This window comes from Podarcis pityusensis (genome assembly GCF_964106645.2).
Source record: "Podarcis pityusensis genome assembly, chromosome: 7".
NCBI lineage: Eukaryota > Metazoa > Chordata > Lepidosauria > Squamata > Lacertidae > Podarcis > Podarcis pityusensis.
The window spans coordinates 60,366,945-60,376,676 of record NC_138031.1 but is presented as its reverse complement, the minus strand read 5'-3'; the positions used below and the strand labels follow the sequence as shown (position 1 = coordinate 60,376,676).

General features: G+C 43.4%; 1 long non-coding RNA gene across 1 annotated transcript; it reads left to right on the top strand.

Moving 5' to 3' along the window:
- Positions 1–984: 984 nt before the first annotated feature.
- LOC308481857 lies at positions 985–9,088 on the top strand. Its single transcript, XR_013988905.1, has 3 exons — positions 985–1,491; positions 4,953–5,097; positions 7,163–9,088. It is a non-coding gene; the product is annotated as an uncharacterized lncRNA (long non-coding RNA).
- Positions 9,089–9,732: the final 644 nt, after the last annotated feature.

The window sequence follows — 9,732 nt, the reverse complement described above, 5'->3', positions numbered from 1 at the left end:
CGTTAAGCCTGCACATCTAGAAGAATAAGGAGTGAATAACTTGGTGCTAGAATGGATTGTTTTATTGCAGATTTGCAGGTGGGGAACCACATTTTAAACTGCTCCTGAAGTGAAAATATGCTCAGCCAGTATAAACTATCACAGCAGGGAACAGGCTAGGCCAGAACCATTCCTCTTGCCATTATAGTGTTTTACTTGCAGGGAGTTTTGGGTCCATCTGCACTATACTTTTAAAGCAGTATTCAGTATTCAAGTACTAACCTTACTTTTATTCTCCAAGATGACACTAGTGCGATAGACCAGGAGCTGCTAACACAGAAGCTGCAGGCATCTGCAATGGCCTTCATTAGCGCCTCTAGGCCCAGAACTTCATATATATAGATATGTAATTCCCTAGCTGTCTTAGAAAGAATGTTTAGAAATAAAATGTTCAGGAAACTGTCTAAGCCAGCTGGACTACAGACCCTCCAATTTGCAGCTATAGTGCTGCAAATAAAACATATTAAGTGTGTTTTAAGTGCAATATACAATGTGACACTAGATGGTGATGGTGAGCCTTATGGAAAAAGCATTTTCAGAACAGTTTTTATATGTGTGTAGATTCCACCCAAGAGTCCCTATTTGCCAGGGATGTCTCTGATTTAGACAAGCCGTCCTGGTTTCTGATTTGATCCCCGAATGTCCTACTTTTCCTTAGGATGTCCCTATTTTCTTTAGAGAAATGTTGGAGGATATGGAGTTATCTGACCCCTGAGCTGTCTGAAGGCAATCCTATATAGGGAAGCGTTTTTTTTAAAAAAAATGTTTAATGTTTTATTATGTTTTTGAGTGAAGTAAGAGCTGTGATTGATAGGTGAGTCGTTTGGACACTAAGCAACAGGAATCCCTAGGGTCCTGAAGAATTTCCACTTCCCCATCCCCTCTGGTGCACTGCTCCTGCTTCAGTCTTATTTTCTACTGCTTAGAGGAGCAGGCATAGGCAAACTCAGCCCTCCAGATGTTTTGGGACTACAACTCCCACCATCCCTAGCTAACAGAACCAGTGGTCAGGTGTTAAATGTTTGGGAAAAGTCAGAAACCCAAGGCAGTATAAGTTCCTCAACTACGTTTATTTAACATTTGTTAGTGACAACAGCTCACTCATAGGAAAACAAGAACCAAACTGACTGGACAACACAATAATAATGCCGAGCATGAACTGACCGTTGACAGTTGACAGTTGAAAGTGCATGTACTTATTTGCCATTAGAATGTTCGTCTACCAATGCTTATACGATTGGTTAGAACACGCCTTGTAACATAAAATGTGTTAAACCCAATACCATCCCTAGCTAACAATACCAGCGGTCAGGGATGATGGGAGTTGTGGTCCCAAAACATCTGGAGGGCCAGGTTTGCCTATACCTGGCTTAGAGCCTCCATAGTTTGCCCTTCCTTTTTTTCTTAGTAACTATGATGTATCTATCCTGTGATGGGTTTGTCTGAGATCAGGTAGTCCCTAGATTTTATTTTCTCCAAATACTACCACACAGTAAGTGGGTGTGGATGTTAAAGAATCCCCCTTTTCCCCAAAATAGCAAATGTGAAAACTTTAATGTTGATTCTTGCTCTGGGATTGTGTGGACAATGATGAGGAGGTTATAAGTAATTTAGAAAAACAAATAGTATATATTAGCAATAGTTGGGGCATAATACCAATAGCAATAGTTGGGGCATAACTACCTGACATTCAGAACACATCTTAAGGCAGCCCTGTTCAGGGAAGTTTTTAATGTGTAACATTTTAGTGTATTTTTGGTTTTTGTGGAAGCTGCCCAGAGTGGCTGTGGAAACCCAGCCAGATGGGTGGGGTACAAATAAATTATTATTATTATTATTATTATTATTATTATTATTATGTGTCTGCATACCCTCCAACATTTCTCTGATGAAAATAGGGCTGTCCTAAGGAAAAGTGGGACATTCCAGGATCAAATCTGAAACTGGGAAGAGCTTCTGTAAATCCAGGACTGTCCCTGGAAAATAGGGTCTGTGTCTGCCACTATGGAAGGGATTGCTGTGTCTCAACAACTGCTGACAGATATCTTCTGCTTCTACTACCTTTGCAGAATGATTTTGAGATTACCAGATTGTAATGTATACAGAACAAAAGAAGCAATTATTTGCAAAGTGCTGTTTCACAGCAGTGATTTGCTTGCAAGTCCCCCCCTTTCCCATTGCATTTTAAGTGCCTTTGCTTGCCCTAATGTATAATGCCCTATCAAGGGTTTCAAGTAGGTCCTTTATCCTCTATCTATCATCTATATATATATATATAGAGAGAGAGAGAGAGAGAGAGAGAGAGAGAGAGTGAAGCACAGAGTCATCAGAGGTATACCATTGATATGGGACATGGGTGACACTGTGGTCTAAACCATTGCGCCTCTTGGGCTTGCTGATCAGAAGGTTGGCGGTTTGAATCTGCTCAACGGGATGAGCTCCCGTTCCTCTGTCCCAGCTCCTGCCAACCTAGCAGTTCGAAAGCACACCAGTGTGAGTAGATAAATAGATATTGCTGCAGCAGGAAGGTAAACGGCACTTCCATGCGCTCTGGCACTTGTCATGATGTCCCGTTGCACCAGAAGCGGTTTAATCATACTGGCAACATGACCTGGAAAGCTTTCTGTGGACAAATGCCAGCTCCCTCGGCCTGAAAGTGAGATGAGCACCACACCCCATAGTCTCCTTTGACTGGACTTAACTGTTTAGGGGTCCTTTACCTTTTCCCTTTACCTTTTACCATTGATATGCAGTGATGGTGAGAGATGATGAAAGGAACTCCAGTATCAAGTAGCTTTGGTTTCTATGCGGGCTTGAGGTGGTGGTTTGTCTTAAATTTAATGTGCCTTCGAAGTTGGCAGTCATTTGTGTGCTTATCTCCCAATATCTTATGTATCTAAAATTGGATTTTTGAGTACAAAGCTGACATGTTATGTATAGTTGCATATAAAATATTCATTCTCAAACTCTTGCTGACACAATGCTTTCATTCTCCATGGGTCTTGTGGAATGTGGTCTCAGATATTGTGGCAGATTAGAAATCAGCCTGCCTCAACCATTGTGTCCTTTACTTCAAGGTCTCCCAGGGCATCTACCCATGTGATAAGGCATGAGAGACCAGTTTTCAGGACGGAATCCATGCATGACACAGCCTGCCTAAACCAGAGGGCAAGGACTGAAAGATTAGTAATATGCGGGAAGATGAAACATTAATTTGATGGAAAGGGCAATCAGAGAAACCAAACTGTGAATTGATCTGTTTATAGTTGACTAGAACGGGGGGGGGGGGGGGGGAGAGAAAAGAAAAAAGGTGGGCGCTGATGAAAGACCATGCTTTTCAGAGTGAACTGCTTTTGAAATGAATGTCAGCTCCTTGATTCGTATTGAGAGGTATCCAGAAATCCTTTACTCGGGAGGCTGATCAGGTGTGGCAGCTTCTGCAACAAGCAGCTATGAAGAAGAAACCGCTGACAAGAGTGTGTCTGCGATGGTCATTTATGCTAAGAGTCAAAGTGGATGTCCTCATCAATGAGCAGATGACATGTTAAATAAGTGCTAGGGTCGAATGACTGGCAGGCAGGAAACAGGGCATGAACGCGATTCCAGATTGCTAGTTTCTAAATTCAGTCCAGCTTCTTTCAAGCTTCTATAGCCAACACTTATTAAGCACTATGCTGGAGCAGTAGTGGGTTTATTCTATGGGCGTAAAAGCAAGGACAAGGCAAACAGACATGGCACTTCTCTGCCAAGGCGGAGAACACAGAATGACACCAGCACTTCCTTCTTCCTCAGCATCCTCCAAAAACCCAGAGAGGTCGTCTCCCCTCCCCTGTCCCACAAAAACTGCCCAGGCAATGCATACCCTCCAACATTTCTCTGGGCAGCTTCCAACACATATAAAACATAATAAAACATTAAACATTTAAAAACTTCCCTATACAGGGCTGCCTTCAGATGTCTGCTAAAGGTTGTATAGTTACTTATCTCCTTGGACAAATGGCCTGATTCTGTATATGGCAGTTTCCTGTGTCTTACTTATTTACTATGTCAGCTGGCTACTTTTTTTAAAAAATTGTTTCAAAGCTTTTAATTATGACTTGGGGGGAACTTTGGCCCTGTCCTATAGCATAACAATATCTAAGTATATAAGATAAATATATTTCCTTAAAAGCAAATTTGATTATAAAAAATTCACAAATCAGTCAATGGATATTACAAGTTTAGGGCAGATATATTGGGAAGAAACATATAATGTCCATTCTAAATATATTCTGTGAATATATATTTGAGCGAGAATGATATAAAATGTACAGTATAGGCTATAAATTCCAGAACAGGTGTAGCTGGTGTAAATATATTTCCTTATCTCACTGATTGGATTTTGCACCTCCCTGCAAGATTTCTGTGTAGCAGGAGAGAGAAAGAGGTTATGTGTACAGATGGTTAACTGCTGAAATGCCCAGAAGGTTCAACTCATCTGCGCTTGCGAAGATGAGGAGAATTTTCCACTGACTAATTCGCAGGTGTTTTGAAAGCTCTGGATTACATTCAGGTTTTGCTGTTCTGTTTTGTTTGATCAAATGCCTTAGGTTAGATGTTGAAAATGTGAATATTTTTTTATTATTATTATTATGTCCAAGTGGTTATAAGAGCATCAGTACTGCTCTCTAGAGAAAAACGGGGTGCAGAGAAACCTTTTGGCATTTGGACCTCACAGCCATTACAAACTGATGCCTTGGGCTTCCACTGTCCCTGGGCTGCCTCTCCTTTTGCATGACACATTGCATCGCCTCAGGTCAATGACTTAGAGCTCGCCTGCCCATCGTCATCATGGTCATAATTTGGCAAGCAATAATAATTATTTTCCGCCTTATGCTAGGCCTTTCTCTTGCTCTGTCCTGCGCTCTTTTTAGCCTACAACCAGAATGGCAGCAAAAACGAGCAGGTGTTTAGGAAGCTTGGCTGCTGAAAAGCGATGCGCAAGTGTCACTCTCCACTAGAGTAGGCTGTGTTGGCACTGCACTCTGGCTGCTATCCGTCGACAGTGAGCAGGAAGAGGTAACACAATGCTTCTTTTAATAACAAGTTTAATAGTGAGCTGGATGAGTAAAATTAAGGGCTACACTCAACAGCACGGCACAATTATGGGCTTATGCAGATGACGGGTGAATCTGTATCTCAGGTTATTATCCTATGCATGCTTACATGAGATAAATCCCTGTAACTCAGTGGTACTTATTCTGAGTAGCCATGCAAAGTTACAATACTGTAGAATGTCATCTACCTACAGTGTGTGTGTATGTAGATACACCTGTGTTAAGGTTTACACATTATTAAAATCTAGGTAGATGTATACTGAAGAAGCGGGGGGGGGGGTGTGCGTGCGTGTGCGTGCACAGTCTTTCTAGAACTAAATAAGAACCAACCCAGTTGAGAAATGTTAATTTGGTTTTCATGTAGAAGCACAACCATGGTTTTATATCTTCATATAACTAGGGGCGGAGGAAGGGGGGAGGTGGAGGTGGGGGTGGAGCGCCCTGGGTGTATTCACTGAGGGGGGCTACATTCGGCACACTGCCCACCCACGACTCCCAAACCTACCCTAAGCCATCGGGGGAAGGGAGGGAGCTGCACCACTTTGCCAGGGGCATTCCCCCCTTCCCGCTTCATTTTGACAGCTTGGGGGAGGCTTGGGAGTCATGGGCAGGTGGCATGCCAAATGTCCACCATTGACGACTCGCTCCACTCCCATGGGTGACTCACTCTGCCTCCGGCTACAGGGCGCTCACACTGCTCCGTGCGCCCAAGTGGCACCTGAGAGAGCACCCTCCACACCCCGCGCGCCTCAAGAGCACACCTGCCTTGGGCAGCGCAGGCACGTGCTCCGCTGCATATGACATCTTTGTGTCTGGAATTTTATAAAAAGCTTTTCATCAAAACATTTAAATTAGCGCTCCTCCACTGGAAGAGTACAGTGGTACCTCGGGTTAAGTACTTAATTCGTTCCGGAGGTCCATACTTAACCTGAAACTGTTCTTAACCTGAAGCACCACTTTAGCTAATGGGGCCTCCTGCTGCCGTTGCGCCGCCGGAGCCCGATTTCTGTTCTCATCCTGAAGCAAAGTTCTTAACCTGAAGCACTATTTCTGGGTTAGCGGAGTCTGTAACCTGAAGCGTATGTAACCCGAAGTACCACTGTACAGTGGATGAATTCTTTACTTTCAAAAAATTGTTTCGCATAACAATTACTAACAAAAATTGCTGCTTTTTTGTCTTTCTTTTTAAACATAAGATCACCAGATGTATAGGATTGTCTATCCTATACATTTCTACTCAGAATTAATTTTAATTGGGTGTTCCAAACATAGAAGCATAGAATTGCAATGCAGGAATCTCAACTAAAGTATCCATGGCAGATGGCCATTCAACCTCTACTTTGAAACCTCCAAGGAAGGCGAGTCATCTGAACATGGTTTGCTATGGGAATGTGGTATACAAATAAACAGTGAGGATACTGAGAACATACACATATGCTAATAATGATTAAAATAAGGCCCATTGATTTCAACGGGTCTACTCAGAGTATGAGGCACTTGGATGCCACCCATAACTTTCAGTGGGTATTTATTCATTCATTGCGCACTTATTCAGCCCAATTACCAACACTTCACAGTACAGTGGTACCGCTAGTTCAAACTTAATTTGTTCCGGAGGCCCGTTCTTAATCTGAAATTGTTCTTAACTAGAGGCATGCTTTTGCTAATGGGGCCTCTTTCTGTTCTCATCCTGGGGCAAAGTTCTCAACTTGAGGTAATTCTTCCAGGTTAGCGGAGTTTGTAACCTGAAGTGTTTGTAACCTGAGGCGTTTGTAACTCAAGGTACCACTGTATAAGATAAAGAGAAGGAGGCTCTGGGGCTCTGTGGGGGTGGGGCAGTGGACTCCCAGATGGGAAGTTGGGGTTATATAAGAATGAGGTTGGGGCCCTCTGGAAAAGAGGCATTGGTAACACAGAAAAGTATCCTGGTCAATGTCAGTTTCACAGATTATAAGACAGTTGGAGGCAGGACCTGCATGGAAATGCTTTTAGGAATCTCTCTTTTAATTGTCATGTTTCATTGTTAGAAATGGAAGCTGGGCCCAAAGCCTAATGAACAGGGGTTCCTGTGTGGAAAGTGAACTGGGAAGGGGCTGCAACTGCTTTGGGGATTCCGCTTTCCCATTCTTGTGCAAATGGCGAGGACAGAGGTCCCCTTCAGTTTCTCATGAACGCAGCATCAAACAACTCCGAGCTTCTCAAAACAGCAGCAGCAGAATCTTATTTCAGCAAAGAAGGGGGACAAATAATGAAAAACAGCTTCCGAAAGGTTGCTCGGCAGTGTGAGAACTTGGCCCTGCAGTTCACAGCATTCCAGTAAACAGAGTGCCAGAAAAATAATAATTGGGATATACTGAGCTGAGGTAATGCTGGCAAGAAGCTACGAAAGCCTAACAAAAGACCTCTCCCCCTCCCCACCCGCCTGCAAAGAACTGCTCTTCATTGCTCCTTGTGTTTTCCTGTCAGAAGAGGCTGTGGGGCTTGTTTCCTGGCAACGTGCCCCAGCTCCTTCGCTCCGCTGAGACCCATCTACCCCTAGGGGGAGCCCATCGGCTGTCAGCCTCCAGCAAGAACCTGTGTTTAACTAGCTCCTTCTGGGATGCAGGCGAGCTTTCTGAGAGCACAATTAGAGCATCTGTCAGGAGCAGCAGAACCAGTGCGAGGTGGCGAAAGGTTTTGGTGGCTGCTGGAGTCTTTTAGAGCTAAATCATTGGGAAGTGCATAGAGGCCAGTTTGGATGACCTGTCCCTCTTCCTCACCTATCTTTTTTTTATTTTAAAGGGAAGGGGGAGTTGTGTAAAAACCCACGCGATAAATCTTTCCTGCCTGTCAGAGATTTCAAGTAAACAAAATAATAGTTCTCAGGAGAGGTTTATGCTAAAACATAGAAATTTCCTCCCCTTTTAAGTCTGCGGGTGTTTATTGTTTTTTCAATGTACGTTAGCCAACGCTGCACTTTTTCTTTTTAACAAAAAAACATCTTAGAGGTTCTATAGGCAACTTACAGCCTAAATTTCTGCAACCAGCTTCCCAAGCCTCCACTGATTCTCCATTTCTCCCCCCACTTTTCTTTGGATCATGTGTTCACCAGCGGGTACTGTGACCAGTGTCGACCTTTTACCTTTGAGAGTTTTGTAAAAGAAGGAATATACAGGTGCAGATTACAATGCTGCCATCAACAGAGGTGAACTTTCTGAAATTCCCTCTTTTGCAGCCCTGGCCTGCATTGCATCTGGTCACTGTGCATACATCACTGTCCAGCCAGCCAGATTTGCATTAGAAGGAACCATTGCCGCAGAAGCACAGACACATAGAACAGGTGATAACTCCCCAAATTGCCCAGCCTACAATTTAACTGAGTTACATTTCTATGATTGAACAACAGAGAAGGGGGGCATAGCATAGAAGAGGAAAGAAGTGCTTTCCTCGAACAAAACAAGAATCCTCCATCTAGGATGCACTACATTTATTTCAGGATTTATAAATTGCTTCCCAACATATGTTTTCAAAGTGGTATACAAGAGAACTACTTATATATAACATATATAATAAAAATGAACTATACATAACAATCTAAAAAAATATTTGAAGCATCAAATTACAAAATTCTACATAGCATACAATATAAAATGGCTGAGTCACTCTTCGGGGAAAGCTCTCTTAGATAATTTATCAACAGCTGCCTAATGCTGGGTGCTTGTTGAAGTTCAGTTGGAATCTGAGTCCACAGATCAGCTATATGCATGTAAGAGGCAGGGCCGGTCCACCCATGAGGTGGGGTGAAACAGTTGCCTCAGGCGGTGGGAACCCCCAAAGTGGCACCTCCATGAGCACCCCACCCACCCTGCCACCTCCACCAGTGTCAGAGAAATGGGGCCAGCATTGGCGCCAATTTCCGACAAGCTCTTTTTTCTCCTTTTCCTTTTTATTAAAGATTTCCTTCATTTACAAAAGTGTGTGCAATGTCTCTCTCTCTCATACCCCCCCCCATCTAACATTTTTACAAATCAGTTTCATTTGTTGAGACATTAGGAAGAAAAGGGGGAAAGAGGTGGAGAGGGGGGAAAGATGGGTGGGGGTGGGGTCGGGTGGCGATATTTCTATTTTACTTACTATATGTAGGGTTTGGTGTCAGTGTTGCTTGTGCGGGTTCTTTGCTGTTCACTTGTATTCCTTTGGTGGTGAGAGAGGTTGGGGTTGGCCTATGGTGTGGTTATTCATTTGTGGTTGGATGTGGTGGTCTTTGTTTTCATGTGTGAGTGGGGTGGGTGGGTGTTTTGGATCAGGTTAGCCATATTGATTTGTATGCTGTTGGTGGATTTTTGTCGTTGTCTTGTTGGGCTGTGTATGTGATAAAGGGGAGCCATACCGGGGTGAAGCTGTCTTCTTCTATTTGTCCCCGTGTCAGTTTCAGTTTATTGGTTAATTTTTCTAGTAGGGCTGTTTCCCATACTATTTGGTACCATTGGTCCATGCTTACTCCTGACAGGTCTCTCCAGTGTCTGGCTATGATGCTTCTGGCTCCTGAATATAGGTGGGTTATGAGTTCTTTGTGGTGTAAGTGGGCATTTCCGGCAAGTTCTCAATGGCAGAGCAG